General features: G+C 35.8%; 1 non-coding gene across 1 annotated transcript; it reads left to right on the top strand.

The window, feature by feature from the left end:
• The first annotated feature begins 10,045 nt into the window (after positions 1 to 10,045).
• Positions 10,046 to 10,152, top strand: LOC136139545 (U6 spliceosomal RNA). Its single transcript, XR_010657069.1, has one exon. It is a non-coding gene; the product is annotated as a U6 spliceosomal RNA (small nuclear RNA).
• The last annotated feature ends 11,680 nt before the right edge of the window (positions 10,153 to 21,832 follow it).

Genomic DNA, 21,832 nt, shown 5'->3' on the forward strand with positions numbered 1-21,832 from the left:
AAGCATGGGCTTTAGAGTCACTGCACCACCAACTCTGGCTCTACCTTCTCCTAGCTTGCCAAGGGCAAGTTCCTTAATGTTTTTAAGTCTTATCATAAAACAGGTACATTAATACTAATATCACAGAGTTAATGTGAAGTGTTGAGACAGCATGAATGCTATTCAAGAACTGTCAATGTTCTTATTTTCTTTCCTCTCCCAGGTACTTAAATATATTTTTGATGGTTAAGGTTGTAATGTAAGTGTCCTTGAGATTTAGCATTATTATAATAGGTTTTAGGTTATAGTAAGTGTTGACAAGAAAATAGTGACCCTGATTCTTCCCTTTGAACTCAATAAAATTATTTTCTAAATTTTGCACTTTAGTATTAGAGCTAGATTGTTATTTAATGTGCGTACCATGCTGTCTTTGGTTTATGCTTCTCCGCTGTTTGGAATGCCCCTCCTTTATCCCTTCCAATTGTCTAGTCCAGCCTATAAGACACAACTGAAATCTTTCTTTCAAGAAAACTCTCTTCCCCTCTATCCCAGGTAAGACTTGCCTTCTCTGTGTTACCACATATTACAATGTACTAAATGCAATGATAGACTACACTGTGTTATGTTATAATCTATGTGTGTGTTAGTTTCTCCCTACAGACTACAAAAAGGCAAGAACTATGTATGTTAGACTATGTCAGTGTTTCCTCAGTTCTTATCCTGGGCCTAAAACATACCAGACATTTAATAAAAATCTATTGAATGAAGAAGCAAATTTTAAAAATCACCCACCTACCCATTCCAAGTGCTTACCAATTATATCCATTTTCCTGTTTTAAATCTCTCATGTCTTACCAGTCTCCTCAGAGAAGCAGCTATAATGGCTCTGAAGAAACTGACCCGAGAATAAAAAACCTGTATTGCAGCTCGGCTCCACCACGATTAGATGTGAAGTCTTGGGCAAGTCACTGAGCTCTTTGCACTTGCTTCCCTATGCGCAAAATAAGAATAACTATAGGTTTGTAACAAGGATTAAATGAAAATAAGATATAAAAGAGCCATACTTAGTATGTTCCACATAGTGAGTTTTCATCATTTGTTGATTACTTATTTGCTTTTGTTAAAAACTTAAGTTCGAACATAGTTGGAAATGAAAAGGACTTTTCACGAAAAATTTGGGTCTTTAATGCAATTAACTAGATTATTCCAATCATCCAGAGAACTCTGTAAAACTGCCTTTATTTTAGGCTATACTATTATCACTAGCACCGGAATGAACCTGTTAACAAAAATAAAACAAAGTAAAACACCCCAGCCTCAAAGTCATTGCCAGTCATAAATAACTTGAAAGTTATTTAAATGAAGATATATTACCTCTATAATGGGGTGCCGTCTATAAATCAGGAAGAAAAACAAACAAATAAAAGACCCATTAATGTGAAATGCTGACAACTCTGGGTTTTCAAAGGCCCTACAACTGGTATTTTCAGAAGCTCTAATAAAATTCATATCCTTTGTGTCTGCCAAACCCCACAACTAAAGGAACACACTCACAACCTTGAGGATAAATCTAAATGTAGTGAATTCAGAGGTGGATGCTTGCAGAGTCAAGGAAAGTTTTCATCCTTGACAAAGAAAAATTGTGGCTGGTTTCTAGTGAATGAACCATAGTCCTCCAGGCACCAGAGCTTTTAGCATCTTTCTCGCAAATTCACCCTAGGAGGCTTTAGAATGGATGTGTTAGTGTGATGCTGCCATCTACAGCCAGAATTTTCCGCGGGCCTTGATAAAATAATAAAAAATAACAATTCTAGGCCTGTCCGGTCAGCATACACTTTAAATATTTTTGGTCGCTTCGTGGAGTAAGTTCCAAAACTCATTAGTTCCAAAAGAATTTTTGGCTAAGGTTTCTTCTGATTACCAAAGGAATCCATTTTAGTTTCACTTCAAGAGAAATCTCATACAAAAGATATTTCCACGTCATATGAGTTTTCCTGAATTTCCACAGCATATATTTCTATCAGATGGTATTACTAAAAAAATCTTTTAAAAACAATTATGTTTGTTCCTCTAATGATGATGTGAAACTCACTTCAGAGTGAAGTTATAAACCAGTCAGACATAGGCAGATGATTCAGCCCATGGGATGCTACTAACAGTACCGCTCCATGACCACTTTTCTTGGGTTTTGCCCTTTCCCTCCTGTTCTGACAGCAAGCAGAGGAAATAAGATGACAGTAGAGGGCATCAGTCTTTTTTCTAGAGAACAATGCTGCCTCAGTAAGTAGCATCCAACTAAGATATAAATCATATTTATAAAATACAGAACATTCCCAGAAATAACCAACCAATTTTACAAAAATGAAAATCATGCCCAATATTACCAGTGTCTATTGTATCCATTTGTTTTTTCTCAGCTAAGTATTTAATCTCTGCTAACTGTCCCACACTTTTGCTGAATATTTCTTATGTCTCATTATGAGTCATTTTATTTTCCTCAAGCTAACTTTGCGTCTTATATATCTCAATGCTCACCTAAAAACTCAAGAACAAAAATCAATGTTTATAATGTCTCTACAATACCATAATATGAGTTCGTTTATTTATACCCTTCCAATATTTCAGTGTATTTTAGACTGAGTTCAACTAGTTCCCAAAATACAGATAAAGGTATCATAGAAAATTTAGTCATATTGAAAATATTAGTTTTTAATGTCTTTCTGAGGGACAAAAGATATACAATTAGTTGATGTTATATTTTTGATCATCATAAGCAACCACCTAACTAGACCACTCTTCACTCTCATTTGGTGGATGAGGAAAATAAGGCATGTGAATGTTAAATGACTTATTCAAGGTCATTTCAAGTAATTTGCATAAACATTTAGAGAAGAGGCTCTTATCATTACAGTCTGTCCTGAGGTCCTAGCAAGAATGTTAGGCCTCTTCTTTTTCACCTCTCTAGTGAGAGATTTACTTCAAATTTTCCATGGGTGAGAGAATTTAACAGTGAGAGAATAATTTATGACAACCCATTCATTTCTGAAGAGATGGGCTGGAAAAGAAAAATGAGATGCTACACTGAAAAGTTTATAGTGGAGTGTTAAAGAGAAAAGGTTTTATCTACATTTACAAAGGTAGTGTTGTGTTTTTTATAGCATCAGTAGTACAAGTTACTAAAATGTCATTCGATGCGGTAGTAAGTTATTCAGCTTGTTTACAAAATAGTTAAGAAAAGATTACTAGCAAGCTTATTGCAAAGGCTTAAGTAAAAGAAAAATCTAGTTAACTCTTTCATAATTGATCTTATGAAATGTTTAGGATAAAAATATAAATGTCTCAGTTATTATTATTTATCACTTTGAATCATACCTATGCTTTCTCAAAATATAAGAAGGGTTTCGTTGTTCTGGAGGTTTTTTTTTTTTTTTTTTTTTTTTTGCGGTACGCGGGCCTCTCACTGTTGAGGCCTCTCCCGTTGCGGAGCACAGGCTCCGGACGCGCAGGCTCAGCGGCCATGGCTCACAGGCCCAGCCGCTCCGCGGCATGTGGGATCCTCCCGGACCGGGGCACGAACCCGTGTCCCCTGCATCGGCAGGCGGACTCTCAATCACTGCGCCACCAGGGAAGCCCTGTTCTGGGTTTTTTTCATGGCTTGAAAAGACAATTATTATCCCTCCATCACCTTCAGATGTTCCTCCCCTCCCTGTCCCCACCACCTCTGGCCTTGATATTTAACCATCCATTAGAATTCTAAGTCAACAGAGGGAGGCAAAATTTTTAAATGACTCTAAATATTTTAAATAAATTGAAAAACACATGAATCCTCCTCAGCCTCTTATTCACCTTTCATCTTATTGCAAAACCATCAGACACACACACTTTCAATTTTTCTATATTATGTAAACAAAAGATTTCAAAGTATGATTTGATAGATGGTGGATTTTGAATTAAATTGAAAATGTGCCCACAACACAGCAATTATTTCATTAACTCTGAAGAGTTTAAATTCTTACAACTGAGCCATGTCTTGAGTGAAAGAAAAAAATCTACAAGTAATACCAAATCCAATAAACAAGTCGTAGTTGGTGTACTGTCTACACACTTTCATTTTGTTTTAAAAACACATCGATGGTGATGGTTTTACAGCTCAGTGAACATACTAAAAACTACTGAATTATACACTTTAAAGGGTGAATTTTATGATATGTGAATTATATCTCAATAAAGCTGTTATTTTTAAAATAATCTAGCTAAGTGTTCTGTAACAAAATCCTGCTAGGAAAAAGATATATGATTTTTTCTTTGTCAGCATCATATTTAAGAGTGTATACAAAAGTGAGATCAACAAGATAAATGTTCCCTGCAGCCCAGATAAGGTGTTACTATCTTTTGAGATAGGATATCTACTGTGCTGTAGTCATGACCCCCAAATTCTAATCTGAGAGGTCTGTATGAAATTCCCACTGAAACCAGTGACCATTATGCTACAAAACTTAGGAAATAATTTGGCATATTCTGCAGTATACTTACATTTTTTAAAGGATTCTTTGTTGTAACTTTCTTCTGTTTTTGTTTAACTGACAAAAGGATCACACAAAGGTTATGCTCTCATCATGATCTTTCTTCAAAGTAAATTTGGATAGGAACATGAAAGTTACGCCAGTATAGACATATAGATTTGAACTCACTGAAAGGTTTTGGAAATAAATATTGCAGACACTCTCCATTTGGATTTCGGAAGGAGGAGTAGTTAGAAAGGTCATTCTTTTCTGGAAAAAATGGTTTTGATAGCATCAAAGAATCTTTGAGTCAGAAAGCACTTTAGAGATAATCTGGTTAAATCCACTGCCCTCCTTGATGAAGAAATAAAGACCCAAAGAGGTTAAGTAATTTGTGCAAAAGGTCACACAGTAAGTTAGTGCACGAGTAAAATAGAAAGTGGGTCTCCTGATTCTCTAACCAAAACTTTTCATCCCCTCTTTCCCTAAACTGCTATCATCTGGAGAAAATGAAAATTTGTTAGGTGTTCCCTGTTAAAAAAAACACTTGTAAAAGAAATACCTGTATGTAGAATAATCTCATGCACAGCAGGTGCTTAAGGGATCTTTTTAAATTATGAGTTATTTTCCATTGATTTTTACTGTCTTTTCATACAATAATTTTGTGAGATATTTTGTAATTCATCTCATGATGAAGAAAATTGTACGTGGAGAGATTAAGGGGGTTAAGCAAGGGGCCAAACTGCAATCACATCTCCTTCCAAATTCCACTGTGCCTCACAGAATCCCAACAGAGTTTAAAAAAATCAGTCATTCGAACGAACCATGAAAATGAATAATATCACACTCTGCTAGAGAGAGTGTAAATTGAAACAACCATTCTAGAAAACAGTTTCACAGTGTCTCTCAAAAGCCTTTAAAATTTTTTTATAGTTTAAACTAATAATTCTATATCTGGAAACCAGTTAAATAAATATAAACCAAGATCCAGAGACACAGCTTTGCAGAGAATCGTTCGTTATCATGAGAAGAAGTGGTAAGCATCAATGATCGAAAGATTAAGAACATGACAGTACTTTCATTTGATGATTATCATGGTAGCTAATAAAAGAAAATTTAGAATTTAATACAAAAAATATTATGTGATATAGTAAGTTTTAAAAGCAGAATACAAAATATTATATGTGGTGTATATTTAAAAATATAAAAACTTCTGCATAGAAAAGTATATTGGTTGCCTTTGGGTAGTAAAAATATGGGTGGTTTTGCTTATAATTATCCAATCTTTAAAAGAGAAAAATGTATTGCTTTTATCGTAGAAAATCTTTAATAGATGTTATTAATAAAACAAACATAAAATGGGCCAACCAATCAAAAACGAATTCAGAAAATATAATTAGGATCTACCTTTGGAATGAAGTATTTATAGGCTTGGGTTCAGATGCCTTTCCACTCACTACAACATATTATCCAATGCCATCTTTTCTCATGTTGTGGCCAAGTGCTTTTCTTTACAGAATCACGTACGATTAGTATCTATCATAATATGTCATTCTTTGAGATTCTAAAGAATACCATTCACTCTAGATCTTATAAATACTTCATTCTTGTGATTTGCCGCACCAATTAAAACCAAACTGCACGTCTCCCAAACTTAGTTCAGGTGGAGAGGCTCTCCGGCTGCTTCCTGAGAGGTTTCCTAATTCAAGTCAGTCCCTCTTTTACAGCACATGGTGAAGTCATGTTTTCTCTTTGTACTATGGCAGCATCCAAACTCACACAAAAGCATGAGGGGCCATAATTCCTCATTTCGCAAGTTAATCAAAGTTGTCACATATAGAACTGGAAAAATAGCGAACACTATAAAAGTTATAGCAACCGTCTGAAAGGACAATAAAACATTGTTTTGAATAAGAAAACAGGTTCTAGTGAAAATGTTCTTCATTTAAAGAGGAGAATTTGTTAAAGGGGATTTCAAAATTTCTGAGTCTCACCTTCAGAAAAATTCCCTCTGTTGCTTTTACACTTTGGAATAATAAGGCCAGATAGAAGGACCTTTTATTTTTCTGTCAGCGTGATTCATGTCCCAACATTTGAAATGAAGAGGATCCTTTCCTGACTAGATCTCAATAAGACAAGCATGAAGGCAAAATGGCAACATGGGTTTCTGCTGTCAGAGGTTTGCACATCAATCAACGAGACTCCAGATGGCGTCTGTTTTCAGTGATCATGTCACTTACCATCAACATCACATTAAATCCTTGCAGTAAAAATGGGTTCTTTTCCCCACATTCACAAGCAGATGATCTCTGATTTCATCCTCAGGCCTCTCACGTTGGGGAGAAAACAGTGCAACAGTGTCTCCTGCTGCCTATTAGTGTGGCGACACGTGTGCACCAGAGGGACTCGTCCTAGTGAAAAGGAATGAAGACTTAATCCTTGGCAGTACTTGACTTCATTCCAATGTATACTTTCTCTACATTCAACTAAACTGTGCTTTGAATTTCACATTGCTCATTTCTAAGTGTAAGAATACCATTATCTCTGCTATTAGAGCTCCTCTATTATTAAGCAATTGCTCACGTTCTTTTAATTTCTCACATGTTCACTCCCATACTTGCCTGCTCAGCACTCCTCCCCTCACCTAGCAGAGGCAATACAGGATAGTTTTATTCGGAGAACAGTTCTATCAACAGAAGGATCTGAATTTTGGATGCCAGAGAGAAAATTACTGTTGTCAGGATACATCCTTATTGTTTTACAGGTTTGGCATAACATTCAGTGGGAAATCATTCTGGATGAGGGCTGCCCAAACCCACACAAATACAAGTTGGCTTTTTGGTATTATTTCAGATCCTTGATGGAGGAAAAAATGCATGTCTGGGAGCAATCACACTCAAGCATATATCTTCCCCTGATGCAATTTTGTGAATCCAAAGTGATAAAAAGAAGTTGTGACTTTTGACATTACTGAATAAATTCTGAGGTACTGTTTGAATCAATCAGGTTACTTTTTCCCCTGAAATAAATCCAGTATGTTTACACTCTTACCATATGTTAAAAGAATGCATTTGAAAATCTCATGATGAGTTAATTTATTTTTAAAAAAGGCCAGGGGTGCGGGGAGCTCATGTAGAAAACGGTACAGTGTTGCCTCAACTCTTTTTTTTTTCCTCCAAGTTTCCGATCACGCTTCTAATTTTGAAGTTCTGCTCCTGGGGAAAGGCTAGTTTTTACTGTCTCTTGTTTTGGAAAAATTTGACAAGCAGTGCTGCACCCATCTTAGATGCTAAAGTAACTGACTTTGAGTACAAGGCTAGTATGTTCCATATGTGTGCAGAGTTAGCTGAAGGAGGGCAATTACCTTCCCTGGTCTCAAAGTAACTACTGAAGTAGTTAGGGTGGAAGACAAAATCATGGTATATTATTTCCTCCTGTTTCTAAGAAGCAAAATGCTCTTTGCTCTAAGATAAACTATAGATCTGGTTTTCTCTACTCTGATCTATAGCATTTATTGTCTATTTCGGTACATAATCATGTTCAATCTTGAAGATTCCCTAAATGTTCCAGAAGGGCATCTCTTACTTCCAAAACAGGGTGAATTTTAAGGGTGTCTTGAACGTGCTATAGTCCCCTCAACCCAAAGTACACTCATTGAAATGATCTCTTTTCTCTTTGCTTTAGCAATCTCAGGGGCAACACTAACAAACTTTACGGAGTGTTACGGAATCAGTTTGTTAATATTTGTACAGCACTTCAGAAATATAAAGCACTAACTATTGTAGTGGATAGCAACTTAATAAGATAATGAACCAACCATTTCTAACACGAAACTGTGTAAGTATGGACATGTTTAACTTCTGAATATTTTAGTCTTTCTTCCTTTTATTGGCTTAAGCATAATACTGAACATTCTGATGATTCAATTTGAGTGAAAGAAAAAAGGACATTTTTGCTTTGAATAAGAATGATCTTACCATTAAACAGCATCGTTTTCTCTCAGTGTCCAGAATGTTTTTTCATTTTAACACGCCCTGAGTAGGACGACTGTCAAAGGTAAACACCTAGCTAATCTCTAGTTAGGAAAGCATTTGATCACCAGCTTTGTTTTACTTTTTGAACCAGGACACTGTTTAAGGAGACAACCACTCCCTCCCAGGGTGGAAAGTGACTATTCATTTCTGTTTTATACACAGCTAAACCTTCTATTATGTATCCTATTAGTAACTATATTTGTTTTTGTAGTGTGTACCATCTCCTGATCTCTGAGCTCATATCTATTATAATCCTCTGTAAATAAATAATATCCAAGTTCCAATCCCCATAGACCTGCTGGCAGAGAACATTTCCCTCCATTTTTCTAGTATCTTAAGACCCAAGTATACCATGAGATTCTAAAATTATTTTAAAGCAAACATTAGAGTGGAATAGCAATTAGGAGTTACTAAAAACTCATATGCATTTACTGGTCATTTTTTTTTCCTGGCAAGTTGTGGTGTTTAAACCATAAATAATTCTTAGCTTAAACTACACTAAAGACAGGAAAGCAGGAAATAAATGAAAAAATGATTTCAAATCCATAATGAAAAAATAGAGAAAATCTTTAAGATTTTATTAAAATAAAGTTATTTTCTCATTTACCTTGCTGAATATTAAGTTTGATGCTATCATTACTATAATATTACTCTTAAGAGAGAGTTCATTCTGTTTTGCACCCTCAGTCTTTTTTTTTTAAATATCTTTATTGGAGTATAATTGCTTTACAATGGTGTGTTAGTTTCTGCTTTATAACAAAGTGAATCAGCTATACATATACATATATCTCCATATCTCTTCCCTCTTGCCTCTCCCTCCCACCCTCCGTATCCCACCCCTCTAGGGGGACACAAAGCACTGAGCTGATCTCCCTGTGCTATGTGGCTGCTTCCCACTAGCTATCTACTTTACATTTGTGTACCCTCAGTCTTAACATACAATGCCTGGAACAATGAAGGCATTTAATAAATATTTGAAAAATGAGTGAGAGAATGAATGAATGAATGGCAAATGTACTCTGAATATACACTGCAGTTTGTAAATGTCTGTACCTTACCTTACCCACTGATGTTCAGTTTACAGATGTATCTGAAACAAAGATGTAGGAGGCAAACATAAAGAACCAGAAATCAAACACCTTTAACCCAGACTCCTTGAAACTAATCTTAGACTCTTTTGAGAGTATTTGGGAGGGGGTTTGGTTGAAGAAGTCATTATGGAAGAGAAGAAAGGCAGAATCCTAGGTGTTTGGAAAGCTCTAAGTAGATTCTTAGGTTAAAGTTGGTGAACTTTATTGCCAACAATTCTTCAACTTTTGTTTTAAATAGCTTCTAATATTATTTCACAAATCTCATTCAGCCCTATACTATATGCCAATAATATTTCTAAGTAAAGGATCATATTATTTCTCTAAAGTATATTTAATTTTTAAAGCCATAACCACGGGGGGAAAAGCACACAGAAAGTGATCTTGCAGAGAGGGAACACATTTGAAGTTCTCATTGAGATCAGGGTCAAGAATACCCCCAGTGCTCGCTTCGGCAGCACATATACTAAAATTGGAACGATACAGAGAAGATTAGCATGGCCCCTGTGCAAGGATGACACGCAAATTCGTGAAGCATTCCATATTTAAAAAAAAAAAAAGAATACCCCCAGAAGTGGAGGGCAATACAGAAAATCTTGGCATATGTTATCAATCTGGGAACAAGTACTTGTATCTACATTGGCATCAGGCAATTTGTTAGATCCAGAGGCAGGATACTAAGTGATGTACTAACAAGGCAAAAATAAGAAAACCATTTAAAAAGCACATCATTAGATTCAGAATAAAAACACTACCTCAAGTATTTTATACATAAAACACACCACCTTGTGGAATGAAAGATAAATACTTTACTATGTTCTGCCCCTTGTGAATGATGTCATCACTGTGATTCCATGAAGAAGAAACTTCTTACCTCCAGATGGTCGCCATTCTCTCTCTCTGGCAGCCCTAGGATTCATATGTTAGTATAATTTCTGTTCAATTCAATTGTATAAAAACACATTGCCTTTTCTCACTGACATGGGTGGATGAGCACACTGTTTTATCTTATTATTCACTTCAGTCTTTGCTAATGTGTTTTCTGCAGGATTTATTCTTTTACTGTAGTGATCACAAGCTTTGCCTAGATAAACAGAACAGACTTTCGGAAACCTCTCTTCTTTTAGCTCCTAAGTGGGGTCAGAGATTTTTTTTAAAAGGTTTATTAAATCCTCTTACATTCAAGCAAAGATACTGCTTTACTTCCTATCTACATCATGAGGGGTACCCACTAATTAATGCAGAAAGAAAAAAATGGATAATTTCTGTCTGTTAACCTTTGTAGATTAAATTATCTCACACCTCACTATTCCCAAGATATTATGGAATTTAGAAACCATGTGGTTTAATATCTTCATTTTTAAAATTAAGAAACCAAGGCCTAGAAAGGTTAAGCAAATCACCCAAATTTACATTAGCAGTTAATGGATGAGCTACGCCCAAATCCCAGGCCTTTTATACTGTCTGTTCTACTATATGACACAATACTGCTTAGAAGTAGAGTGAATTTTTTTTTTTTTAAGATGTTGGGGGTAGGAGTTTATTAATTAATTAATTTATTTTTGGCTGTGTTGGGTCTTCGTTTCTGTGCGAGGGCTTTCTCTAATTGTGGCAAGCGGGGGCCACTCTTCATCGCGGTGCGCGGGCCTCTCACTATCGCGGCCTCTCTTGTTGCGGAGCACAGGCTCCAGACGCGCAGGCTCAGTAGTTGTGGCTCACGGGCCCAGTTGCTCTGCGGCATGTGGGAGCCTCCCAGACCAGGGCTCGAACCCGTGTCCCCTGCATTAGCAGGCAGATTCTCAACCACTGCGCCACCAGGGAAGCCCCTAGAGTGAATTTTTAAATGGGTTCTCCAGATGGCAAAATTCAAAATGCTTAGCAATGATGTTACTTATTCAAAAATTATCAATTTCTTGTGATTTTTATATTTCATGTCTTAAAAGTAACGCTAAAATTTCACTCTGATGAAAATAAAGCTATTTTATGTACTTCCTAACTGCAATTTTTACAAAACATGCATTTTACTTTGAGATTTGGTTTGTTGTACGTGTATTTTTAAAACCAGGAAAACAGAGACACTTCTGATTTTTCCATTAGCTATAAAATCAATGTATATCCTTCAAGATGAGAATGCATTGCAGGGTTTGGATCTGTTGCACATACGAATTCTCCCGGATGCTTGGTTGACCCGTGTTACATCAGTTTGATGACAACTGTCTTGTCATTTCTAATTGAAGGAGCTTTAAGTAATTGTGCTAAAGCCATGTTCAGTGTGTGCAGCAATGAGGAAGCCCAGACACTAGAGAGGAAACTTTCACCAGAGCTGTTAATAGAATCCAAATTCCAGTTTGTAAAGCAGCCAGCTGCAATACACTTGTGATATGCCGTATGAAGAGGAACAGATGAATTTGACACAAATGATTTATTTGTGAAAGCAGAAACCTGATATTCAAAATTCACACTAGTTGATTTTTTTAAAAAGCAAATACATCTTTGCTTTTGGGCTATCACTTGAAATATGAACAAGAAACCTAAGTAAAGATTCTTCGGCATCTTAAAAATATGGAACATAACTTCCTTCTTTGGAAAAGTTTTTTTTAAATAGAGTTAGAATATCTTTTGTATCATGTCTTTTGTTTCAAAAATTGGGTATAAAATTCAGAAAAAAATGTTTCTTGTATGATTTATAGCTGGTAAACACAGTGTTCTACATTCCCAGATGAATGTCATAGTAAAATATGAATTCAAGTACACTAGGTTTCTTTGGAAGAAAATGTACATATTTGTCAGTGAGGGAAAAAATGATCATATTAAATATCTCGTACTAAACTTGACTTCGACTAGCCTACGTCATCATTAACTTATTCCTTTTTTTTCCTCCTCCTCCTTCTTCATCTCCCCCTTGGTAGATACGGACAATTTAAAGCAGTGATTTTCAAACTGAATTTTCATCCATTTATTAGGTCCTGATCAGAATTTTTAAAAATGAAATAGAAATAGCATCAAAGGTGCATTATACATAGTGAGGGTAACTACTTTGAGTCTTAAGATAAAATGTATCTATTAATGTGAATCATGGTTTTAAAAGTTTGAAAGGCACTGAGTTAGAGTAAAATAATTATGAAAATCATTACTAGTTTTAATATTTTGTACATGTTTCTCTTCTTTGGTTTTCTTCTTAGTAACCCTTGACTCTTTTATCACTAATTATCATATGCTAGAATTTATTTTTCACACTTAAGGCTTTGCAGAAGGAAGAAATAGGTGTACTAACAGATAGCATATACTAACATATATATTAGTATTCTAACGTATAATAATACTGTATACTAACAGATAACAAAGGAATGTGTAGTTAAACCTCCTTAGAAATCATCTTATTTTTAGTAAATAATTAACTAGAAGTCAGGACGTCTAAATATTATTTCTATGATTGTCAGGAGACCTTGTACAAGTCCTGCTGTGATTTAGTTCCCTAGTATATTTGGTAAGAATAATTCCTACTACTAAATTACTTTCCAGAACCCTTGGAAAATTAATATTAGCAGACTAATAATACTGTAGGCTGCTCTGAGCGAGAGTAGGATAAATATATGGGTGGAGAGAACTGCTAAAACAGCAATTTTAAGACCCTTATTGATTTTCTTCATTGCATATTCTCTTTTTGACTGTTCCTTTAAAAAAATCCTTAAAAATATTTGTCTTAGGTAAGTTTTTTTTTTTTTTTTTTTTTTTTTTAGGTACGCGGGCCTCTCACTGTTGTGGCCTCTCCCGTTGCAGAGCATGGGCTCCGGACGTGCAGGCTCAGCGGTCACGGCTCACAGGCCCAGCTGCTCCGCGGCACGTGGGATCCTCCCGGACCGGGGCACGAACCTGCGTCCCCTGCATCGGCAGGCGGACTCTCAACCACTGCGCCACCAGGGAAGCCCAAGTTTGTTTTTTTATGTGTGTAATCTTCCTATTACAATCCAAGAAGTTTTTTGAGAATATAGAGCATGATTTAGAAGGTTCAATATCATTTTAAGGGCCGGAAAAGAGCACTATGAACAGATGTGACTTAAGAGATGCTTATAATAAATAATTAAATCATGATGAAGGACAGATGAAGAGTTAAAATTTATGAGGTGCTGGAAACAGACTCTACTGACCTTAAAATAAATGCCATGAAATCAGTCAGCAATAGAGACAAGAGGAGAAACACAAAAAGGTGGGGTTAAAGTATGCTAGCTTGTAAATAAAAAAAAAAAATTATAGTTTGGTATATATTTGAATGTACTGCTGATTTTTATGACACAAAGCTTTACTATTCTTTTCTAATTTCCCTTAGTTGGGTGTTTCCTTGTCATTGGGCACTAAAGGCTCTTGCATCATAGTCTTTTTGCTAGTTTTAAGCTAGAAGACAGAGATAATGTGTCAAGCTACCTATCCAAGACAAATACTTTCCTCCAAGGGCATCAAGTTAAAAGGGAGATCAGCTCAGTGCTCTGTGACCACCTAGAGGGGTGGGATAGGGATGGTGGGAAGGAGATGCAAGAGGGAGGAGATATGGGGATATAAGTATATGTATAGCTGATTCACTTTGTTATAAAGCAGAAACTAACACACCATTGTAAAGTAATTATACTCCAATAAAGATGTTTAAAAAAAAAGGGGGTAAATGAATTTGGTTCCATCTACATAATGGCACAATCGAGATGGAGATATGACAAAAATGTTATGACTGTCAATGTATTCTGTGGGAAACTGACAGTCTGTAGCAAGGTAAACATCCAAGTTGGAGTCTTTGCTTGGACAAGGTATAGACATCAGATTAGTAACTGGAAATGTCCCATCAACCACCACCCCCATTTCCCATAGAAGACTCAATATCAGGAGGCAAGAAAAATTCCCCATAAAGGATTGGTGCATTACCATTCTATAGGAAGCAGAGATCATGGAAAGTTAGTTTCCATAGGGCAGGTCATAGAAGCAGGATCTGAGCCTTAGTAACAACTTTTGGGGCAATGAAGTTAGAAGTTAGGCATAATTCTTCAAAGACAGTTACTGAGAATGCAGTCAGAAAACACTCAATTTTACAGTAAAAAGTTGAGAAAAATATACTTAATAGAAAACTCTTGATGCTCATTTTGAAGAAAGTAGAGGCACCAGAAGACTGAGACACTGGTGAGAAGATGGGCCACAAAAAGAATTAGAGTGATAGTGGTGGGATTCAAAATGTACTGTCTTTGCATATGATGTGGCCTTAGTTCATTAGGTACTTTGAGTAAAGTGGAAAAAACTGGGGCTTTGGAATTATGTAGATCATGAGTTCCCAGTCTAACTCTTCCAACTGCTGGATGTATGATAATGGACAAATTAATTAACCTCTCTTGGCTTTGGTTTCTGAAATGAAAAAATAATACTTGTATATTAAGTGCTTAATTTAGCATAATTTCTGGCACATAGAGGGGGATCTAAATGAGATTTATTATTTTTCCTTTTAATAGGGAAGATAGATTTATTTCTGTAGTTCTGGTCTTGCCCATGATTTCCCTTGTGACCAATAATACATATTTTTGAGATGTCTGACCAGAATCTGAAGGCACCATCTGTGGCAGTTGGTCTCACTCATTAACTTCAGTAAACTGAGCCCACCAAATCTCACAGTGGTTGGTACCCTTGAGAGCTATCTTATTTGGCAAAGGATTACTCTATATTTCATAACATTTTTGCTAGGGGAGGTAGTTAAGTATGTGGGCCAAAGTAGCTTTTCTTTGTGGTGATATGGGCCAAATTACAGTGATGATTAATTTGTAAGTGCTTTGCTCATTATTAAATGTTCTCAATAATGGTGATGATAAGTAACATTTACTTAACATTTTCGGGCTCTGTATACTACTATATCATGCTCTTTCTGAAGCTTTGAGTAAAGCTCATACATTGGTAGAAACTGTGTCTAAAGGAAACAAGAATTATTAAACAAAACAAAGCATTCCTGACTGTATATATCTAAATGAGCAGTGCCCCCTGCAAAGTAGTTCCCTTGGGAAGCTATACAAACATTCTAACAATCTTGCCATTGCTCAAAACATTTTTGAAATTTCTCTTCTGGAATTGCCTTAAGACCCAGTTTATGAGTCATACAAAAAAGTCAGACTCATTAATTTACAGTCACACATAATTTTTCACCTCTGATAGTATTACCCAGATTAATTACCCATCTCGGCTCTGAGTGATTTTCTACTTCCAAAATAAAATCCAACCTCAAAGGGTAAATATTTGCCACTGTCTAGGGTATTTAAGAGAACATATTGCATTTCTGAAGGTAATTCCAAAAACAATTCCAGAATTAGAAATACTTGAATAACATCTTCCATGTCAGTGAGCTCGCTGAGGACAATTCTGCTCCAAATAGAGAGTTGTAGTGTATTTTTTTAACTGTTTCATTCAACAAACATTTGTTGAGTGCTAACTATTCATTCATTTGCTCACCAAGTATTTATTGAGTACCTACTATGTGATAGGCATTGGGTTATGGATCCAGCAGTGAGTAGGACAAACATGGCCACTACTCTTATAGAAACTTCATCTAGTCAGGAGGACAAATATTAAATAAGTAATTACAGTAAAGAGAGGTGTAATGGGAACATGTTTCAGGGAGATCTGTCTAGGGATAGGGTTAACTCTCCTGAGAAAATGACTTTAAAGCTGAGATTTGAAAGATGAGTAGGAGTGTTCCAGGTAGGGGGAATGCTTGAGGGCAAGCATGGGAATGCTTGAGGGAAAGGAAGGATGATGTTCTAAGAACTGGAAAAAATTCAGTAGAGTTAGAGTGTTTGGTGGAATAGCAAGAGTAGACTGACAGAGGCCAGACCATGCAGAGCTTAATAAGCCATTTTACTAATTCAGTTGTACACACACTGAAGCTTGAGTATGCAACTTCAGTTGCAGAATAAATTGGTAAGAAGAGAGACTGGAGGTAGGGAGAACATTTAGTAGGTTATTATTACAAAAATTAGGAGAGAATGATGGTAGTAGAGATGGAGAGAAGTACATGGGTTTGAGAAATACTCAGAAGGTAAAAAAAAAAACACAACAGGACTTGATGATTCATTGGATGTCACAGAAAAGGACAGAGAAGAGTTAAGAACAATTATTAGGTTGTTGGTTTGAAAATGAGGGTGTGATGGTGCCACTCACCGTGCTCAGGACACTGAAGAAGGAGCTCTAATCATTCAGTGGGGGAGAAGTGGTTAGTTCATTTTTGAATATGCTATGTTTAAGGTACCAGAGAATTATCCAAGTGAAGGTGTTAAGTAGGCAGTGGATATATAAGTGTGTGCCTCAGGGTGAAGATTGGACTTGGAATTACAGATATGTGAGTCATCAGCAACAGGAATGAATCAGATCATTTAAGGTAAGTGTACAGACTGAAAAGAACACAAAGCTAGGAAAAACACCTGAGATATACCAATGTTTAAGAGCTGGGCAGAAGAGGAGATGCCCACAAAGGAAACTGAGGAGTAAGCCAGATAGAAAGAAGACCAGGAGAATGTGGTAGCATGGAGACTAAAGAAAGAGAGCATTAAAAAATACAGATGTCAATAGTGTCAAATATTGCCAAGAGGTCAGGTAAGGTTGGCAATGAAAAGTATCTACTGGATTTACAGAATATAAGGTATAGATTATCCAGAGTACAGTAGAAACACTTTAAATTAATGTTTTCTGAGTGGGACCTGGAAATTGGTCAATAATTCATTGAAAAAGTGATTAAATTGGATAATCATAAACAAAATCACATTCTTTCATGTTATTTTAATCTGAAACATATAACTGTACATTTATTTGTCAATCTTTGACACAGGGCCTAAACCTTTCTTTATGATCTGTTGTTGGTATATGTGTATTGAAATCAGTCTCAGTTTTCTCGCATAAATAATATCCATAAGTGCATTGTCTATGATTCCCTGTTTGGGGGAATTATTTAAAGTAAATCAAGAAATTAAAGATACTCATGGAGAGGATTCTGAGAAGATGGTGAAGTAGGAAGCACAAGGAATCTCTCTCCCATCTAGACAAAATTACACTGACAGAATCTGTTTGATGTAACTATTTTGGAACTCAAGAGTCTACAGGAGACTTGCAACTTCCAAGGGAAGGTTTGGATGGTAAATTGTGGTTAATCTTGATCAATTTCAGCTCTTAGCACAGTAGCACTTACCCATCTCCCCACCTCTCAGCCCCCTGGTAGGCAGCTGTGCACATATTCCAGGAGCAGCTTGCAATGCAGCTTGCAAGAGCCAAGGTAGCAAACAGAACTCTGTCCACAAAATATCAGGGATCTGTGGCCATTGTTGTTGCACCTCCCCCAATTGTTGCAACCTCGATCCCTTTAGCTGAAGTGACTTCCAGAGGATTTAAAAGACTGGAACCTTTCTATCTCCCCTTCATTTTTCTTTCCCTTTTGGTAGCCAGACACTAAAAACTAGGACTTTCAAAAGGAACTGCAGATATGAGGGAAAACATAAAGTCATTGTGTATGGCCAGGGAAAGGCACAGGCTCAGAAAAGACCTGAGAAGAACTAAACACCTCAGACTAATCCTTGGCAGAGAAACACTAATAATAATAATAATGATAATAATAATAAACAAAAACAAAACTCAGCCAATTCTTGGGAAGGAGGAGAATCTGATTTCCAGAGTTACCACATTATTCAATGTCCAGTATTGAACAAAACCCCACAAGATACAAAGAAACATGAAAGTATGACCCATTCAATTGAAAAAATAAAATGACAGAAACTGTCCTTGAAGAAGACCTGATAGTGGATCTACTAGACAAAGACTTTAAGGGACTTCCCTGGAGGCCCAGTGGTTAAGACTCAATGCTTCCACAGCAGGGGATGGGGTTCTATCCCTGGTCAGGGAACTAAGATCCCACATGCTCTGCAGTGCAGCCAAAAATACAAAACAAAAACAAAGAAACAAAAACCAATTCCCTTAAAGATGCTCAAAGAACTAAAGGAAGATGTGGAGAAAGTCAAGAAAACAATGTATCAATAAAATGGAAATATCAATTAAGAGATAGAAAACCTAAAAAGAAACCAAAAAGAAATTCTGGAACTGAAAAGCACAATGAATGAAATTAAAAATTCATTAGAATGATTCAAAGGCAGATTTGAGCCAGCAAAAGAAAGAATCAGTAAACTTGAAGATAGGACAATGTAAATGATTGAGTTTGAGGAACAGAAAGAAAAAAGATTGAAGAAAGGTGAACAGAGTATAAGGGACCTGTGAGACACAATCAAGTGGACCAACACACCCATTGTGTGGTTCTCTGCAAGAGGAGAGAGATAGAAAGGTGTAGAGAGAATATTTGAAGAAATGATGGCTGAAAACTTCTCCAAGTTGAAAAAAGACATAAAAATAAATATCCAAGAAGCTCAAGGAACTCCAAAGAGATGGATTCAAAGAGAACCACACCAAGACACATTATAATTAAACTTTTGGTAGATAAACACTAAGAGAGAATCTTGAAAGCAAAAAGAGGGAAGCAACTTGTCACATACAAGAGCTTTTCAATGGGATTATCAGCAGATTTCTCATTAGATACTTTGGAAGCTGGAAGGTAGTTGGCTGATATATTTAAAGGGCTAAAAAGAAAAAAAAACAAAAAGCTCAAATCAACAACCTAACTTTACAACTTGGAACTAGAAAAAGAAGAACAAATGAAATCCAAACAAACAAATCTAGCAGAAGGAAGAAAATAATGAAGATGAAAGCAGAGATAAACAAAATAAGAATAGGAAAACAATAGAGAAAATCAATAAACCAAGTTGGTTCTTTGAAAAGATGAACAAAATTGACAAATCTTTAGCTGGATGGACTAAGAAAAACAGGGAGAAGACTAAAAAAATGAAAACGGGGATGTTACTACTGATTCTACAGAAATAAAAAGGATTATAAGAGAGTACTATGAACAATTGTACACCAACAAATTGGATAACCTAGTTGAAATGGACAAATTCCTAGAAACACAAAACCTAGAAACACAAAACCATGAAGAAATAGAAAATCTGAATAGACCTATAACTAGTAAAGATATTGAATCAGTAATAAAAAGTCTGACAAAGAAAATCAATGAAACTGATGTCTTCACTAGTGAATTCTATCAAATATTTAAATAAGAAGTAACATCAATCCTTCTCAAACTTTTCTTGAAAAACTGAAGAAAGAAAACACCCTAACTTATTCTTTGATATCAAAGTCAGACAAAGACATTAAAAGAAAAGAAAACTATGGTTCAACAACACTTATCAATGCAAAAATTCTCAACAAGATACTAGCAAGCCAAATTCAGCCGCATATTAAAGGGATTATACACTGACCAAGTGGGATTTATTCCTGGAATGCAAGGATGTTTCAATATATGAAAATCTATCAGTGTAATACACCACATTAACTGAATGAAGGAAAAATCCACAGGGTCATCTCAATTGATGCAGAAAAAGCATTTGATAAAATTCAGCACCCTTTCATGATAAAAACACTCAAGAAACTAGGAATAGAAGGAAACTACCTCAACATAATAAAAGCTATATATAAAAAACCCACAGTGAACATAATATTCAATGGTGAAAGACTGAAATCTTTTCTTCTAAGATCAGGAATAAGGCAAGGATGCCCACTTTTGCCATTTCTATTTAACATAGTACTAGAAGTTCTAGCCAGAGCAATTACTCAAGAAAAATAAATTTAAAAGCCATTCAAATTGGAAAGGAAGAAGTAAAATGATCTCTGTTCACAGATGATATGATCTTATATGTAAAAACCTCTAAAGATCTCACACACAAAAAAATTATTAGAACTAATAATTGAATTCAGCAAAGTAGCAGGACACAAAGTCAACACACAAAAATCAGTTGCATTTTTTACACTAACAACGAGCAACCAAAAAGAAAACAATTCCAATGCATCAAAATGCTAATGATGGTTATCTCTGGGGGTGGGGATTGTGGGTGAGCGTTAATTTTTACTTTATGCTTCTATGCATTTCTAGTTGTCTGCAATGAACGTATATTGCTTGTAAAAGTAGAAAAAAATAATGTCATTAAAAATTTTTTTAAAAGAAAACAATTCCCTTTACAATAGTATTAAAAAGAATAAAATACTTAGGAATTAACTAAGGAGATGAAAGACATGTACAATGAAAATTACAAAACACTGATAAAAGAAATTAAAAAGACACAAATAAATGGAAACACATCCTATGTTCACGGACTGTTCATCTTAGTATTGTTAAGATGTTGATATTGCTCAAAATAATCTACAGATTCAATGCAATCCCACCAAAATCCCAACAATGTTTTTTACAGAAATAGAAAAATCCATCCTAAAATTCATTTGGAATCTCAAGAAACCCCAAGTTGCCAAAACAATCTTGAAAACAAAACAAAGCTAGAGGAATCACACTTACTGATTTCAAAACTTTCTACAAAGCTACAATAGTCAAAACAGTGTAGTACTGGCATAAAAACAGACATATAGACCAACGGAATAGAATAGAAAGGCCAGAAACAAACCCTCGCATATAAGGTCAAATGATTTTTGACAAGAGTGCCAAGATCATTCAGTGGGGGAAAGGACAGTCTTCAACAAATCATGCTGGGGAAAACTGAACATCTAAGTGCAAAAGAATGAAGTTGGACTTGACCTAATACCATACACAAGAATTAATTCAAAATGAATCATAGACCTATATGTAAGAGCTAAAATTATAAAACTCTTAGAAGAAAACGGCAAAATCTTCATGACATTGGATTTGGCAGTGATTTCTTAGATATGACACCAAAGGCACTGACAACAAAAAGAAAAACAGACAAATTAGACTCCATAAAATTTTTAGATCTTGTGCATCAAAAGATACTATTAACAGGGCTTCCCTTGTGGCGCAGTGGTTGAGAGTCCGCCTGCCGATGCAGGGAACACAGGTTCGTGCCCCGGTCCGGGAAGATCCCACATGCCGTGGAGCGGCTGGGCCCGTGAGCCATGGCCGCTGAGCCTGCGCGTCTGGAGCCTGTGCTCCGCAGCGGGAGAGGCCACAACAGTGAGAGGCCCACTTACTGCAAAAAAAAAAAAAAAAAAAAAAAAAAATTGGCAAAGAACTTGAACAGACATTTCTCCAAAGAAGATATACAAATGACTATTAAGCACATGAAAAGATGCACAACATCATTTTTGTAAACTCTCT

The sequence above is a fragment of the Phocoena phocoena genome, chromosome 19 (genome assembly GCF_963924675.1).
Source record: "Phocoena phocoena chromosome 19, mPhoPho1.1, whole genome shotgun sequence".
NCBI classification, from domain to species: domain Eukaryota; kingdom Metazoa; phylum Chordata; class Mammalia; order Artiodactyla; family Phocoenidae; genus Phocoena; species Phocoena phocoena.